Source organism: Pteropus medius, unplaced genomic scaffold, assembly GCF_902729225.1.
Source record: "Pteropus medius unplaced genomic scaffold, Ma_sr-lr_union100, whole genome shotgun sequence".
Lineage (NCBI taxonomy): Eukaryota > Metazoa > Chordata > Mammalia > Chiroptera > Pteropodidae > Pteropus > Pteropus medius.
The window spans coordinates 862,210-879,649 of record NW_024346065.1 but is presented as its reverse complement, the minus strand read 5'-3'; the positions used below and the strand labels follow the sequence as shown (position 1 = coordinate 879,649).

Here is a 17,440-nt window from a genome sequence, read left to right as displayed (position 1 = left end):
ATGGGAGTTCCATAGTTCCACATCTTTAAACTATCACTTTGGAGACTACATATCAATTCTCTTCACAAAGATACACATGTGCTTAATTCTAGAATTACAAAATTTAAGAGCCAGTAGAGAACCTAATGATCATCTAAACTAACCTTTTTAATTTTATAGTTGAAGTAAGTAAAGCTAAGAAGTAGATGACTGGACCATAGTCAGACTCCAGCTTTTTTCAATAAAAAAATTGATTCAGCATACCCTATTTGTCTCACTTAAAAATCAGAACTGACTTTCACTTGTGGCCATGATGGAATAACAAGGACCTGATTTACCCTTTACCTTAAACAAATGAAAAAAAAAAACCAAAATATACAAACAACAGTTTTCAGATATTGGATAACATGCAGCACTAGACAATGATCTCTAAAAGAAGAAAAACAATGAGTTGAACCCATAATCTCCCCAGTTTACTGCCTGGAGAGATTCCAGGCTATAGTACAGGGAAGGGAACCCCAGTGAAGCCTGGAAGTTATATAGAGATGGAGTTGAGAATTCAGATTGGCTAAGGCACTAGAATTGGTAGGGTAGATTACCAGAGAAGAAAGCTTAAGAGAGGGAGAGAGGGAGAGAGGGAGAGAGGGTTAAGAGTGCTCTGGAGATCTGCGGGGGCTTCCCATGGAGTCTTTAGCTGAGCACCACATTTGAGGAAATTATCTGCAGCCAGGGAGAGAAACACCTGCAAGGAGTAATTACTGGCATTCACACAGGGCTGGAAATAGTTCACATTCCCAACAGCCAAATGGAAAACTTTCTAGCACATTGGGCATCCAGTTGAGTACTCAGAAAGGTATTGCCTCATTATCAGGCCAAATTAGCCCTAAACTAAAAGCTGCTCTGCTCCTGCCTGTTCAGGTTTAAATACAAGCGTCAAAAGGATCTAAATGTTTCCAACTAAAATAACTGTGTCCAAAAATTTAGTGGAAACCACCCCCCGGGCCCCAAATCCAGCATCCAACAATGTGAAATTCACAGTACCTGAATCCATTTTTTTTACTGGTCTTTTTTTTTTTTTAACCAGGCATGCAAATTGAAGCAAGAAAATACAATGCAGAATGAGGAAAACTAAATCAATCAACACAAATTGATCCAGCTATGACACAGGTGATAAAATTAGGAAACAAAGACATTAAAACAGCTATTATAACTATGCTTCATATGTTCAATAAGGAGAGGAAAAGATGATCATATGAAGAAGGGTAAAGAAAGATATAAAAAAGGCCAAAGTTGAACTTCTTAAGATGAAAAATATATTTGAGATGAGAACTCAGAATTGCTATGGGAATTAGAATTTTTGCCATTATTTCTCCTATTATCAATACCACAGATGTAAAATAATATTTTTATTTGGTCTAAAAATACTCCTTTTCATATTAAAATCTCAAAGCCACATACTAATGTGCATCAAAACCATCAATGTAGAATGGTGTTTGAATAGTAAAAATATGTTAGCTGCACTTGCTGTCGGTATTTATGAAGAAAAGGAGAAGCACGCAGTCTGTACTATATGCGAAACATGTTAAGCCAAGCATAACTTCTATTCAGAAAACTTTAAAATCCAATGAAGATGAAAAATTAGGTTCTGAAAACTTAATTTTTAAGCTTGCCGCATGCATAAATTAAAGAAAAAAATTATACATACCATTTAGGACATGAAATAAAGCTAGAGATTTTTAGACCCTTGCCATGATCACTGATGACAGTATTTCCAACAATTTGTTAGTGAGCTGTAAAGTATCTAACCTAAGAAATGTAGGTGAGAAGGGGAAAATCAAGGAAAAAGCAGTAGGACCTAAAAAGGAACTCTTATGAAAAAGGGGAATGTAAAAAATGTGACGACTATAGTTTACAAGTATATATGAATCTCCCTGACAGAGCCTGAGAAGGAGATAACATGAAAATGCAATTAAATTCAACCAACAGTTATTGAATGCCTGTTACCTGCAAGACACTGCAGCAAATGAAGTACTAGCCCTTTCCTCCAGCAGCACAAAATATGATGCAGGAGACGGATGCAGATACACAAATAATTGTATCATAAGTCAGACTGATGGCTGCAATAATGTAGACATAACAACAGTTAAAGGAGTATAGAGGAATAAAATAATAACTGGATTTTAAGGTAGGAAAATGAAGGGAGACTTCATATAAAAGGTGGCATTTGAACTGTGTCCTAAAAGATACCAGGGATTTCACTATATATAAATGGGGATTATGTGGTTATTCTCCACATAATTTCCCTCTCTCTCACACTACCATTCATTCTCTCTGTCTTGCTTTGTAATCTGCCTCATCTAACCATCGTTGGTGGTTGTCTGGCTTCTCGTTGAGTTTGGCCAATCAAAGAAACCTGCTGGAGATTAGAGGGCAAGAAGAGAGAAATTTGGGGGTGTGCATTCACTGTCCCCTCTCTGCTTCAGCATTATGGTTTAAAAGTGGCTGCACTACGGCCATGCCACCTTGAACATTCCCAATCTTGTCTGATCTCAGAAGCTAAGCAGGGTTGGGCCTGGTTAGTACTTGGATGGGAGACCACTTAGGAATACCAGGTGCTGTAGGCAGGAAAAAAAAAGTGGCTGTAGCTCTCTCCACCTACAGCTCCTACTGATGGCCTTCTGTGCCATCACTCCAGCTCTCACTGAGCTGTGGTAACACTATTTCATGCCCTTGGCCCCTTAGGCCTAGGAAAGGTAAGAGCTTTCCACTCTGCTATTCTCTGGCTGTCTCAACTACTCTTGTGGCTTCCCTTTACCTTGACGGTATCTCTGTAAATTGTCTCTTCATTTGAACCATCTTAGTTGAATTCAGTCCTAGACAGAGAGAATAGTGTCAGTAAAGGCAAGAGGGAATACACATCATGATTCAGGAACCACAACTGAACTATGGGAAACATCACGGGGCAGGAATCTAGATAGAGGAAAGTGGTTTTAAAAATTGAGACCAGACTGTGAGGGCCTCACTAAAGAATTTGGACTTTATTCTTGAGTAAGAGTAACCCAATGATGGTTATTGAATGAATACAACCAGATCTGTGTTCCAGAAAGATCTTTCTACTAGCATGTGGAGAATGAAATAAAGAAGGAAAAGACCAAAGGCAGAGAGAGGCCAGGTAAGAAGTCATTGCAATAAGGTCCTAAAATGGGCCATTGGATAGTGATAGGGAGAATAGATTTGAAATTGGTCAGCAATAAAATTTCCAGGGCATGGTAAATAGGGGCAAAAGCAGAAGAAATTTTTAAAGATGACTACTAGGTCTCCAGTTTGGGAGAATGGGAGAGCAGTAAACATATAAACATAGAGGAAGAGGTTGTTAGAAATGGGAGCATGAGTTTGATTCTGACCACCGAGAAAGTGAAGTGTTGGGCGATATTCAAGCTGAGATGCTCAACAAAGAGTTGAAAATTTAGATCTATGTGTAAAGAATAATGTAAGAACTGAAGGTAAAGTAGATGTTCAAGAGCTATGGTTCTCAGTCCTGGCTGTACCTGAGAATCACCTGAGGAGCACTTAAATAATAAATGCTGGGGTACAACTACAGATCAATTAAATTTGGCTTCTGGGTGGGATCAGAATCATATTTAATTGGCATGTATTTAATCAGATTTAACTTGGGTTTATCTTTTTAAAGAATTCCCCAGATAATTCTAATATTCATTCAGATTGAGAAGCACTAATCCAGAGCAAACAAAAGCAACATTTGGGAATACCAGCATTTAAGGTTCAGATATGGGAGATGATAAAGAATGGCAAATAGAAATAAAGGCAATCAGAAGTATTTATCAGGAAAGTAGATAAGCACACCATCTGCCACAGAGCCAGAAGAAGAATGAGAAGAGGCTGCCTGATTTGGTAAACAGGAGTCATTACTGATCGCTGAGAAAGCAGTTTTAATAGCTCCAGAAGCCAGGTTGCAATAAGCAAGGGAGGGATTTTAGATGAAGAATTGGAGGGACAAAGTATAAACGACTCTTTCAAGAAGCTTTGCACAATGGGTAGGAGAAAACAGACAACAACTTAAGAAGAAAAAGGGTTGAGAGAAAGTTTGGTTAGATTTTAAGAAAGAGCACTTGAGTCGACCTAGGTAAGGAAGCATGAAAGAGGGAGAAAATGAAGATATATAGTATACAGTAAGAAGAGATTACTGGCAGAATGGGGACTTCAGAGGAGCCTGGAGCAGGTGGCAGCAAGATTATCAGTGGAGTCAGACCAAGAAAGGAATACCAAAGAGATAAACTTTGAGTTAGAAAAGTTGAAGTAGTTCAAGCCACTATTTTCATAATGAGATGGGAGGTATGAGTGACTGCTGAGAGCAAAGAAAGTAGAAAGGAGAGGGAAATGGCAGAAAACACTGAGAGCTTTCCGTGTGCCAGGCACCATGCTGAAATTCTACCTAGTTACCTCAGTAAGTAATTAAATGTGCTTTTGAAGGACAAATGTTGTCAGATGGGACAAGAAGCAAAACTTAGGCCCGTTCTTCCCAATTTCAGCCATCTAGTCACCCTGCTCCTTGGTGCCATTACTAATTAATGGCCCTTTAAAGCTGGGCTTGCAATTCGTTTTAAGTTAAATGCTCATTTCAATCTAAAGAGGGAAAGATTTCAGTAATGATAATATTTCCCTAGTTTAGTTTAACAGGGAAAGCCATATAAGAACATTTAAGAAAGAGAAAAAAGCCTATTTTTGAGAATGTTCCATTAGTAAGGGCAGAGAGATGGGGGTTTCAAAAAGATAGTGTTTAATGGTCCAAGTTAATGGCAATTGATAAATATTTAGGATGTGGAACTGACCTGCATATTTAAGTTCTTCTTTTAAATGTAAAACATGTAACTTTAGATTACAAATCCATCAAGGGCTAGGAATGTGCCACCTTGTTCTACAATGCCTGAGCAATTGTGTGGGCTCAGTGGACACCAGATGAAGATCAAGCCATCCTACATGGTGAGATCTTCTCATTATTATCTAGGTCACGTGATACAGGCCAGCAGACCAGATGGCTTCCAGTTTTTCAAATGCAAATAGAGCCTCTAGATGGGAAACCTGTTCCATTGGCTGTCCTTTTCTCTTAGAAACACCAAAATTGGGATCAGTAAATTCAAAAGTATCTGTCTAGGGTTTCCTTCACTGACATCCCAGTGAACCAAGTTGGGGAGTGGGCATAGCTGCAAGGAAAGGCAGGACATTTGACCAATCTGCCTGAATGAGCCTCAGGGCACTCCAGAGGATGATCCTTCAGCTGCCTGAAATCCAGTGGGAGTGGAAGGTGTGGGTGAGGTTGCCAAAGGCTGGGAATGGCTGGGATGAACTCAGAGTAGCACCCCTACGTGACTCTCCACAGCTTGAATACTGAACCACTATAAATTGTTTCCAAAGTCGCTCTTGACCTCCTTACCATAGGCTTCTGAGCCCTGCCTTTAAAGACTACCTTATCCCATCCCTATCCCACTTATTCTTTATGTATAGTCTACTTACCAAAACTGATTTCAAACAATCAGGCCTTTCTCTCTTGAACCCAGAAGAGTATGCAGCTCCTAAGTTCCGTGGAGACTGGATCCTGGTTTATGTCACTCACCACTATGATCTCGCCTCCAAGAGCAGTGCATGCCACATAAGGTAGTTAGAGCTCACTAGACAGCTATTGAATGTTTGAGCTTTGCTCCTATGACTCTGCTTTCTTGTGTTTCTATGTATTATTTTTATTTGTTTAAAAACTTCCTTTTAAAGTTTTTTTGAAAGCACTGCTATATTTTTTCAGAATTCTTTATATGAAATAGTCAAAGAAAAATTTTGAAACTGTAAGGAAGAGTCGCTATGCACATGCAGATGTCTGCCTACCCCTCCCGTGGACTCACTTTGGGTGAAGTGTTCTCACATAAGTGCACTGAGGGAGTATTAATCCAAAACTCCAGGGTTTTTTGTCCTCTGTTTCCTAAATCAATAGCTTTCAAGTAAAATTGTTGTAGCTAGAGGACCTTCAAGGGTTATATCACCTGGCATGTACTTAATGCGTTTCTTAAGGGAAATCTCCATTTCTCTCCCAGAGTCTTTTCTTCTCTATTTCATCCTGGGCAGGTAGATACAAAACAAACATTTTCATTTCATCTCCATTCTAAAGGTCAAAATAATGACAAAATCAGAAACAGAACTCACACTTCTGGCTTTATGGCAGATTTCATCTTTCTTAACCTTTATCCACTGGGCCCCTGTTCCTGGGGTTTGACAACTGGCTTGAAACAAACATCAGTTCTCTCTCAGTCTCTTCTTTAACAGCCACCTTCTTAATTTATGATCAAACCAGTTCGGTAGCATGACTCCTATACTATAATAACAAGAATAGTAAACTTAATTTTATGTAGGATCTTTCATACAGCTCCATTACAAAATGTTTTGCCAACTTAAGAATTGTAGAATTACAGAGCAGCACTGCTGAATTAAATAATAAGCAACAGCTGATACTAATAATTAGCTTAATTTATGGCCTAGTAGTAGAACTGTCACAACTGAGGCAGCTCTCCCTCCGCCCCTCATCTCTCTGTCTTTTCTTCCTCCTCCCTCCTCCTTTGGCAACAGCAACCAAATGAAGTGCTGAGATTGTCGTATTAGTCATCCTAAAGTCAAGTCACCTCTTCCTTTACTCTGTAGCTTTACAACCTCATTATCTAAAGAATTTCCAACCTTTTGGGAGTTGCATCACGCCATTGTTATTTAATTTCAAAGCTGCTTCTCCTGATATCATGCACTCGGTGAGAGGGATGCACTAGGATAGACTGAAATCTCTTGAGCATTTGCACCGACCTCAGAAAGTCTCTTGCTTTTTGCAAACTCAGGGTTAACAATTACTTCTCTACATGGTAACCTTGCAAAGTGGGTTCTCTTCTCCACTTGAACCACAGGACTAGAAGTCAGACACATCAGCAAGGTCATACTGGGGTCACATGGCACAAATTGGGAATGATTCCATTTTTCCAGTCTCTGTACATGGTAACTTTCCATGGACACTCTGATCTCACTAGTAATTAGAAAGAACTCAAGAATTTTCTTACATAAACCTGATCTAAATACTCATGCAGCTTAGATTTAACACAGAATGCCCATTTAATTACATTAAGTAACCATTTATCTCCCTATCTACTAACTCCTAGGCTCTAAGATCTGAAGCAGGAATATGGGCTTTCCCTACAGTCAAAATAATGTGATTTGTTGACCAAACTCTGCATGGACACCAGAGCTATTCCTTCTGTAAGATATGTTCTTGGGGCCTAAGGGAATTAGGACTTGAAGGCTTTTTATATTTCTGCTGCAGCATGAGGAATAATTGTCAGTGCCCACCATGCTCTGATAAAATTGGCCTGAATGAAATGTATCTCAATAACACTCTAAGCCAGGGAGTGGACACTGAGCAGGAAGCAGCACCAACATTTTATGCACATTTTCTTATTGCATAAAAGTGATTAACTGACAATTTATTACTAGATTAAGACATCGAAACAATTAAAATGAACATAAAAGTCTAACATTGTCAGACTCTTTCGAACTACCTTAGAGTAACTGACAAAGCCATCTTTCTACCACTCACATGTAACTTTATAGGACCTCACCTCTCTTTCTAAGATCTCCCTACCTAAAGATAACAAATAGGCCCATGTCTGAGTCCTATCAAGCTTGGAGTTGTGTTTTCTGTTTGTTTGTTTGTTTTTTGTCAGTTTAATAGGTCTCCTAGTTTTCCTGGAGATGAGCTTATTTATTGTCAACCTAAAAATAAAAAGCCAAACTGAGAGGCAACAAGCATTTATTTGAGATCCAAAAGAATAGCTATTCGAGAAGAACCGATTTAGGCAGAAGCCTAAATTGTGTTCTGATTAGGAGGTGAAGGCAAGGGGTATTTATGAGAAAGGGGAAGGGGAACAATTACAGGAACAAAAGGAAGGAATTTCTATAGGAGCAAATAAGCTTATATAGTAATGTTAATTCTAAAGGTCTTTAATTTTCAGTCATAATCATAAGTAACTGTTGTTTGGAATACAATGCTGCTTTAGACCCAGTCCAAAGGTTATTTTGCCTAGTTTTAACATTCTGAAGTTTTGAGGAGCATATAATTATTTCCTCTGGGATAGCAGCTCTGACTCCATTTTAAAGTGGCTGTGTTTATATTTCTCACATCACTATAGAAGAATATCAGTGCTCTTTAACTGTGAACTGAACCAAGATAGATTTCCAGTTCTTGTTTCTTGCCACCACATATTCTTGATTTTGCTTGGCTGATACTACCACCAAAACAGAAGCCTTCCTGACAGCCGTCCTCCCAATCCAACTGCCCTACAATACCTGCTAGAGAAATAATTCATTTTGGAAAACCATGTTTGGCAAATAGTATAGGAAATCTCCTTCTGCAGAAAGTTCTTTGGTTTTATTCTTTGCTTTCCTAGAATGAATGTAGCCCTTTTCGATTCTTAAATTCAAAGAGGTTCTAAATCCTTCTGTAAGAATCAGTGTCCGACAAACGTGAATTTAAATACCAGTAGCACTGCTAACTCGCTGGAAGGCTCTCTGAGCCTATTTTGTCATCGGTAGAGCTGGCCTAGTCCCGTGGAGGCTGTTGGTATCCCCGCCCCATACTGCTATTCACTTCCATTCCTTGACTATGGTGATTATCAGCCTGAAGTTTACTGCCTGCAATATTTGCCACGTGTACCAACTCACTTAATTGTGACATTAAGAGTTGGTAGAAAATAATTTGGGGGGGAGTGAAGTGGTCAGACTACTTTTGAAATTCCCTGGGCTCATTTCAGAGGGTGTGTCTGAGGAACCGGGCAAAGTCCAGAGTTCTCAGCCCTCCTTAAGCCTTGGGGTCCCTCGCCTTCCACCTTAACAAATGACTCTGCATATTTATTTATTAGTGATGGCAGAGCTTTTGTAAACCAATTACCATGAGAAAACAGCACTTATTGTAAAGCAATAAACAAAAATAAACCTTGTCCTTATCTAAATTTATTGCTCTAAGCCATAGACCTGCGGGAAATGGTTAGACTATAATTCACAGTTGGTTAAGACTGAAGATTTACAGGCATTCTAGTCCAGTACTCCTTGGGGAGCCAACTGTGCCAAACTATCAAATCTGGAAGGCCTATAATTCATATCAGAGTCACCTTTGGTCTTTCACTGAGGACAAGGGAGAAAAGAGAGAAGAAAAAAGTCCTGAGTTTATTCGAACACCCTTTTCCCATATGCAACAGATTAGAGACAGTTTCTCTCCTCAAGGTATAATGGCCAATAAAATAATGGAAAAATCATTGTTGTCCAGTTAAACATGGTGGATTGAACACTCATATTTATTTCTATTCTCACAAAACAAATTCAGCAAATGAATTTTTTAATAATGTGGAAGAAAAAGGGGTGCTATAATAAATCTAACCAAAAGTAACTTCACAGGGTGATCTGCTCATAAATTCCTAACTGGGCAGATCATGGTGGGTAGTCATACCTCAGGCCTATAACTTCCCTAATAAAAGGTTATCTCTGCCTTAAGCAAGCCCTGTCCCTTGTGTTTATGCAGCTAGGCTAACATATCGTTAAAACACCTCTTTTTCAGACCCCTCAGAAGCCTAACCACCCACAAGAGAGCATATAATCTTGTTAATTATCCTGTCATCCAATCCCCACCTTGTTTTCTCCTACCTTCGTATAATCTCCCTTCCCTGCTTAATTCCGAATGTATACTAGAAGCTGCAAAACTGTCATTCGCTGGAGTGTTTGAGTTCTTGCTTCCTGGCATTGTCGTCAGTTTGGCTCAAATAAATTCTTATAAAAATTTTCTACAGGTTTGTGCACTCTTACATCGATGATGACATAAAGCCATAGAGACTAAAAACACTAGACAAAGACATGGCAAATGAAAGAAATAAATAATATTCAGAGAAAGCTGGGACCTAAACCTATGGGAAAAACAAATCCATTACAGAGTCAGAATCCCAGAAAGACCCAAAACACTGGGGGCAATGGGTATCTCCAAAGGTTCGAGTGCCAGGCAGGCCTAAAAAACAGGAGGATTAGTTGAAAGTTTGTATAACAACACATTTAAATCACTTCTAGTTCTCCTCCCAAACTCTCCCTGCCAGGCAACTGCCCCTCCCCAACTCCTCCAGGATTCCATTCAGGAGAGACACCAGACACAGTTTGAAGAGAAGTGGACGGCGGCACTCAAGAGTCTGCACACTGATCCCTTCCCATGATTGCTTGTGGCACATTAGTAGCTGGACTTATAATCCTAAAGGGCAAACTGAAGGATTTTTCTCAGAGAAAACTGATAAGCCCAAGAAAAACTGGGGTCCCACTAGTTGACTCAGACCTTACCAAAGGTGGCCAGATTTCGCAAAAAGAAATACAGGATGCTCAGTAGATTTGAATTTCAGATAAACAACGGATAATTTCTTAGCATACCTATGTCTCATGTAATGTTTAGGACATACTTATATTAGAATGTTAATTATTGTTTATCTGAAATTTAAATCATACTAAACATCCTGTATTTTATCTGACACTCCTAATTCCTGTCAGCTTCTTAGTGCCTCATTCTTACACAGGAACAACACTTGTTTCTTTTTACATTTTAAAACGTGGCTACTAGAAATTTTTTAAGTATGTATATGACTCACATTATATTTCCATTGAACAGTACCGCTCTAAGGATAGCCTTATCTTTTAAAATCGGTTTGCAGCCTTTTGTTATGCAGAGTTTGGAGATAAGAGAAATAAGATTGGAGAGGTGGGAGGAAAGAAAGGAGTGAATGAAGAAGGAGAATAAAATGCATGGTCTGGGTATTAGAGATAATTTGGGGGATTTGGTGGGTAAAAGTCTCCGTCAGATGCAGATTAAGAAGGAGAGAAAGGGGAATTTGAGACATGTCCTCTGGGTTATGAATCAGATTCTCGTATCCTCTTAGAGATTTGCATCTCTAAAGATTGGAATGCAGGTTTAATTTCTTCTTGGCTCCTGGATTACCTTCTTTGATTATGATTCTGGGAAAATGAGCCTCCTGAGGGCCTCGGGATTTATTTGAGTTAGTTTTTATTCTAAATATTCATTGAATTAGTCCACAAAGCTCTTTAGCCTTTTCTTTCCATCCCTTTCCACACTTTTCACCCTTCCAATTAGGGCCAGGGAAACAAAATGAGGGTAGGTTGCTCAGGGCTGGAAGGACTCCTCCAGATTCCCACTCACACCTTACCCACCCCACCTCCTACCCAGTTAGACTTCACGCAGAGGTCCCTACCGATTGACAGGTGACAAGGTCACATACTAAAAGCCTCATCTCATTGAGGCTTTCTTACCCACTGGCTCTTTCTTAAAGATGAAGAATTATTTGCTTAATTATTTGCTCTGACTAACTCCAAGTATGCCCAACTTCCTCAAGCTCCGGAGAAGTCTAGAAAAGTTGCAATCCCTTATGGAGTTAATAAATTGCTCAAGGACACACAGCCTTCCCTCCCTTCCATTCTCCTTTCTTCAGCTCTTCCCTTTCCCCTAACTTTCCTTTTCCAGTTGTCTCCAGCACACATCTCTTCCTCCACCCTCCTCCTCTTTACAGAAAGAGTCTGCATCCTCTTTAGAACCATAGCATGTATGCAGGGCTAATTGGCTCCTTCTCCTGAGGGTATTGCTTGTTAAGTCTTTTAACTGGCTGTAGAATGAAAAACTGGTTTAAAAGAATTGCAATCTCCAGGGTCTAGTTGGAAAGTCTAGGATATGTTGAGGGGTGGGAGTCCTTTCCTGGGGTTCTAAAAAGCATAACACTTTGGTAAACTGCTTAATTTAACTGGATAAAATAGACCTTTTCAGGAATCTATTCTGAGCAATCCTTTGGCTCACTTGCCGCTACTAACTAAAAGAACTGTGGCAGGTTCTATGCTGAGTATTCATTCTGGTGGGCTGTTGTATATATCCTAGCAGTAACCTATAAGAATGTCATGATCGGAGCATAAGGATTTCTTCCCTCTGCAAAATAACATGGAAGCATCAGAGAAGAAGCTTATGTAATACCTTCCCAAGCTAATTCATTCAAGTCTCACTTCAAAAGTCACCTCCTCAGAGATGCCTTTCCTGACTACCCAGTTATAGCAGCAATCCTCCAGCCCCATTCACTCTGCATAACACAACAGTGTATCTCTTTCTTTCTAATATTTACCATTACCTTAAATTTTCTTGTTTCTTAACCGTCTGTCTTCCCCATGAGAGCATAAACTCCATTGGATGGGAATATTGTCTATCTTGTGCTGTCTCTCCAATGTCTGGCACATATGAGGTGCTTGATGATTATTTGTTGAGTGAACGAGTGAAAGAATAAGAGAGAGTGAGCAAGGGAAAGAATTTGTTAGGCCACACGAGGGTAATCATGCCCCTCTTTGCTCTTTAGGGTGACTACAAATGCTCACTCATCAGAAATTGCAGAATATCCTGGTATGAGATGATAGTAGACTCACTGGGGTGATCACTTCAAAAGTTATATAAATGTCTAATCACTAGGTTGTACACCTAAAACTAATATATTATCGTATGTCAACTATAATTGAAAATTTTTAAAAATTAAAAATTTAATTAAAAAAATTTTAATCATAAGGAAGAGTAGAAAAAAGAGAAGGAAATTGCAGAATATTTAACAAAGCCATAAGCAGTTGAAGGCCTTGCAGATAGGCTGCCATATATATAAAAGATAAGGGCAGTATCTTTAACTGGATTTTAACTTTGTCTTTAGCTGGCTTTAACTGGAAATGAGACTCCTGTTATTTTATTCCTAACTGAATGTGGCCAAAAAGGGCGAAATACCCTGGAAAGGTTCTTGCCAAAGTAATTAGAATAGAGTGAGGGAGAAAAGATGAATGTAAAGTTGATCAGTGTAAACTTCAAAAGGTACATCCTGTACATGGGAATTCTAAGCATGAGGGTAGGTATGGACTGTAAGCCCTCAGGTGTAAGCCCTGGCTCAAAGTGAAGGTGTATGGCCCAGGAATGATGTAACATTGTTGAAACTAAAAGTAATGGGATCATTAATGATGCAGATGTACCTAGATTTTAAGGAGGACTTGGGCCTATTAAATAGAAGATCATCCCAGATCCATTCTTGGTTTCAGACAGATATATGTGTGGTTCTGTAGTACTCTATGAAAAGGGTACAAACCTGGGTGGGGAGGTTGGGAGCTGGGTGAAAATAGTGAAAATGGAGGTTGAGGGGCTAGGTGAAATTAGTAGTTACAAAATAGTCATAGGGATGTGAAGTACATCATAGAGAATATAGTCAATAATATTGTAAAAACATGTATAGCACCAGGTGGGTACTAGACTAATCAGGGGGACCACTTTGTAAATTATAAAAATGTCTAACCACTATGCTGTACACCTGAAACTAACATAAAGTAATATTGAATGTGAACTCTAATTGAAAAATAAAAATAAGAAAGAAAATAAAAGGGCATAAACCTAGGTGAAAAATAAAAATAAGAAAGAAAATAAAAGGGCATAAACCTGTCTGGACTAAGTAGACAAAAGCAGATCAGTGGGGCTTCCCTCCCTTCAGGGGGATACCTGGAAGTGCCTAGTGGGATGGGGGCAGGATGGGCTGCCAGCTGGGGTCTGCTGCATTGAGACAATAGAATGCTGAGAAGGATGAGAGTGCCTTGCACTGGCATGAGTTCTTTATTCTTCAAAATGGTTTCATGTCTATTGTTTCATATTACTCCTATTTCAAATCTGTGAGGTTGAGAGATCAGTTGCTGTTTTCATAGCTGTTTATAAACATGGAGACTGAGCACAGTAAGTTTGTGGCTGGTCTGGAGGCAACTTGCTTAAAACAATAGGAGAACCAGTGCTCTCTCTCCACCAGGTTTCTAGAAATGTGGAACCCCTGCGTCAGAATCACCTGGGGAGCATGTCTAAAAGACCCGCCGTAGAAATCCATAATCAGAGGATCTCTGGGGTCAAGGTCCAGAAATCTGCACTTTTATTATAAATTCCAGGTGATTCTTACGCATACTAATTATTTAGCATGGCATACCACCCTTGACTCTAAAACGAGCCATTAGCTCAACTCTGAGCTCATCTATTCCTACATTCTTTTTCTCAAATAGTCCCCCTTGGTAAGTAGAAACACAGGAAGTTCCTTAGAAGAGAAGATGGTGTGGTTGTAAAGAGACTAGTGAACAAATATTGATAGGAACTATTCGAAGCTCTAGTGAGGAACATTGTTTTTAAAAACCGTAATTAAATGCAGATTCTAAAACACGGCAAAACCCGGGAATCTACTCTTCGGTGGTTAAAGCAGTATGCAACCCAACTAGCCATTCAAGAGTTCCAAGACTAAAAATAATTGACAAAGAGCTTTAGAGTCATCACAACTGGCAAAACCAAAGCTCCATTGGCAGGCTGGAGGGTCGTTGTAACAAGATATGCTGCAACAAGTTCTGGAGCAAAATAAAACACTTTCAAACAGCTGTTATAAGTTCACAAAATAGGGATGAGAGAGGATCTACCACAACATTCAAATCAATTTAATGAAATACCCAAGGCCAATAGAAAATAGTTTCTTAGATAGAAGGGAGCAGGATTTATAACCTATTTCTAATATAAAACATTATGAGTTTGTACAAGTTATTAAGAATAGTGTCCTTACTTCTATAGTAATCCCTTACATTTATAGAGCTCTTATGGCTTAAAATCCTCCATATAATCATTCTCATGCAATCCTAGAGCACCTTAAAATTACAAAGCCCTTCGCCATACTTCATTATTTATATTCTTTATCACTGCTCTGCATTTACCATCACCATTTTGCAAGTGAGAAAATGTAGGCTTATAAAATTAAGGGATCTTGCACAATCACTCAACTAATTTGTAGAAAAGCTGAAATTCAACTTCAGGGCTTTCCCATTTCTATACCTGCCTCCTTATTATTGGTTTTTGCAAATCAATAAAATGTAGCTCAGGCAACCATAGCATTCGAGGGCCATAAGTCAACCTCCCATTTGGCAGCTGAGAAAACTGAGGCACTTACAGTAAAGTTAAGACTTCGCCCCAGGTCACATGGGTATCAGCAGAGCTCTGACACTGGATCCCCATTTCCTGCTCATCCAGTTCAGAGTTTGCCTTGCTTCCTCTCATAGTTTGTGGTAGCTTGATATAAACCACACATGTTAATTTGGAATCTTAGAATAAATTCCTTAAAAAGCCAGCTCCTTTTCGTATGGAAGCCTAACATTAAAATTTATTAAATTGATTTGAAAAGGTATCTCTGGCTTTTTTTATTTAGTGGCTTTAAAATCTTGGAGCTTTTGGCTTGATTACGTCTTGATATTGTAATCAACATACTTGCCACAGTAAGCAGTGTAGAAATATTTGCTTTGAGTAGGGCCCAGATTTCTCTTATTGGTGTAGATGGCTGTAAGCTCCAAATAATGGCAAGACTGAAGGAGTAGTTTTATGTTAGATTTTAGTAAAAGGAAGAGAATGATGGAAAGGGAAATGATTTCTAAAATTACCAGTTACTAGAGGCTGTCTGAGGGCTAGCCCCAGGGCAAAAGGTAAAAGTGAGTGTGCCTAGCAAGAAAGTGAACAGTATTTGTACACCCATGTTCACAGCAGCATTATTCACAATAGCCGAAGATGGAAGCAACCCAAATGTCCATCAACAGATGAATGGACAAGCAAAATGTAGGAAATACATAAAATACAGCCTTTAAAAGAAAGGAAACTTTGTTACAAAATGGATGAGCCCTAAAGACATTATGCTAAATGAAATAAGCCAGTCACAAAAGGACAAATATTATATGATTCCATTTATACGAGGCTCTTAAAGAAGTGAAATTCACACAGAAACTAAAATGATGGTGCCAGGGGCTGTGGTGGGGGAGAGAATGGGAAATTAGTGTTTAATGGGTTTAGAATTTCAAAAACCTGAGTGTGCTTTGTTTTTTGGTTTCTTCCCTCATTTCCTATAGGCTGTACAGGTTCTAAGTCCTTGGAATAGCCCAGGAACACCAGTTCAAGCTCCAGATTTTTTCACCCTTTTTCAAAATTTTCACTGAAAACAGCGCTGCAAGGAGACCATAAGACAAATCCAGAATGTGGGACATTCCGTAAGACAGATGGCCTGGCCTCTTCAAAAGTCCGTGCCCTTAGAAAAGATGGGGAGGGTACTCAGATTTAAAGAAACACAACCAAACACAATGCATGCATAAACTATGATTGGTTCCTAATTGGAAAAACAAAACAAAACAACGAAGAAAAACAACTCTAAAAGACATTTTGGGAACAACAGAAGAAGTATGAATAGCAACTTGGTATTGGATATTTTTAAATCACGGTCAGTTGTTTCAGATGTGGTAATGGTACTGTGGCTATGTAGGAGAATCTTCTTATTTGGAAGAGCTCCATACCAAAGTATTTTGGGGTAAAGTGCCATGATGCTTACAACTTACTTTCAAATGATTGAGGAAAAATATATATACACACACGATAGCAAAATAACTGCAGGAAAACACAACACCAAAAATAGCAAAGTCACAGATAAAGCAATTATTAAATCTAAATGGTGTGTATAAGGTGTTCATTGTATTACTTCTCCAACATTTTTGCATACTTAATAAGTGTTTATTATAAAATGTATAAAAATTACATATTCGTGAATTAATAAATATTAAATCACTAATTGATGGCTTTTCTGGTCAAAACTACCATCATCACAGGTTACTGAGTGGTCAGGGTGTAGCAGGCACTTTGCTAAACCTTTATACACACTATTTCATTTAGTTCTCAAATGCTCCATAAAGAGGATACTTTCGTTAGTCTCACTTTTACAGATGAGCAAACGGAGGTACAGAGATTAAGTAACTTCTCCAAGATGCTCAGCGAGTGAGGACAGAGTCAGGATTCACGCATAGTCAGGGGCAGACAGGATTGATTACCTCTTCAGAAGCCCTGGAAGCACTGGAGACAATTTTAGGCATTGAGGCAAGCCCTCGATGGAGATGTGTTGGGACCAAAAAGCCTTTCAAAGGCCCTCAAACCATGGCCATAAAGGGATATTTCAACCAGAGCCCCAAAGTAATGGCCTCTGTCACCTAGGTTCTGGTGGTGAATCTGGGTATTTTGCCCCTTCCAGGGAAATGCCAAATGTTTACAGCTATTATCTCATCTGTAGCCCTAGACAGGCTGGGAGCAAGTATAAATAATTGTTTCTAGTAAGAACTCCAGAGGCTTGCCTGAGGCTCCTGGTACTGTGATTTACCTGGTTTTAGATAGCAACCACAATAACTACAACAGTTAAGATTTATATAACACTCACTATGTGCCAGCCACTCTTCCAAGTGCTTTAAATACACTAACAAATCCTCAGAATGCTCCTATGAAGTAGGT

At 39.1% G+C, this 17,440-nt stretch overlaps 1 long non-coding RNA gene and 1 pseudogene across 1 annotated transcript in view; one reads left to right on the top strand and one right to left on the bottom strand.

The window, feature by feature from the left end:
• Positions 1-2,484: 2,484 nt before the first annotated feature.
• On the top strand, positions 2,485-2,603 carry LOC120612818 (uncharacterized; annotated as a pseudogene).
• Positions 2,604-5,572: 2,969 nt separating this feature from the next.
• The window catches only part of LOC120612753 (uncharacterized), a 55,481-nt gene continuing 43,613 nt past the window's right edge, over positions 5,573-17,440 (bottom strand). The window contains exon 3 of the long non-coding RNA XR_005655523.1: positions 5,573-6,358. This is a non-coding gene — a long non-coding RNA (uncharacterized LOC120612753). The remainder of the gene's footprint in view (positions 6,359-17,440) is intronic.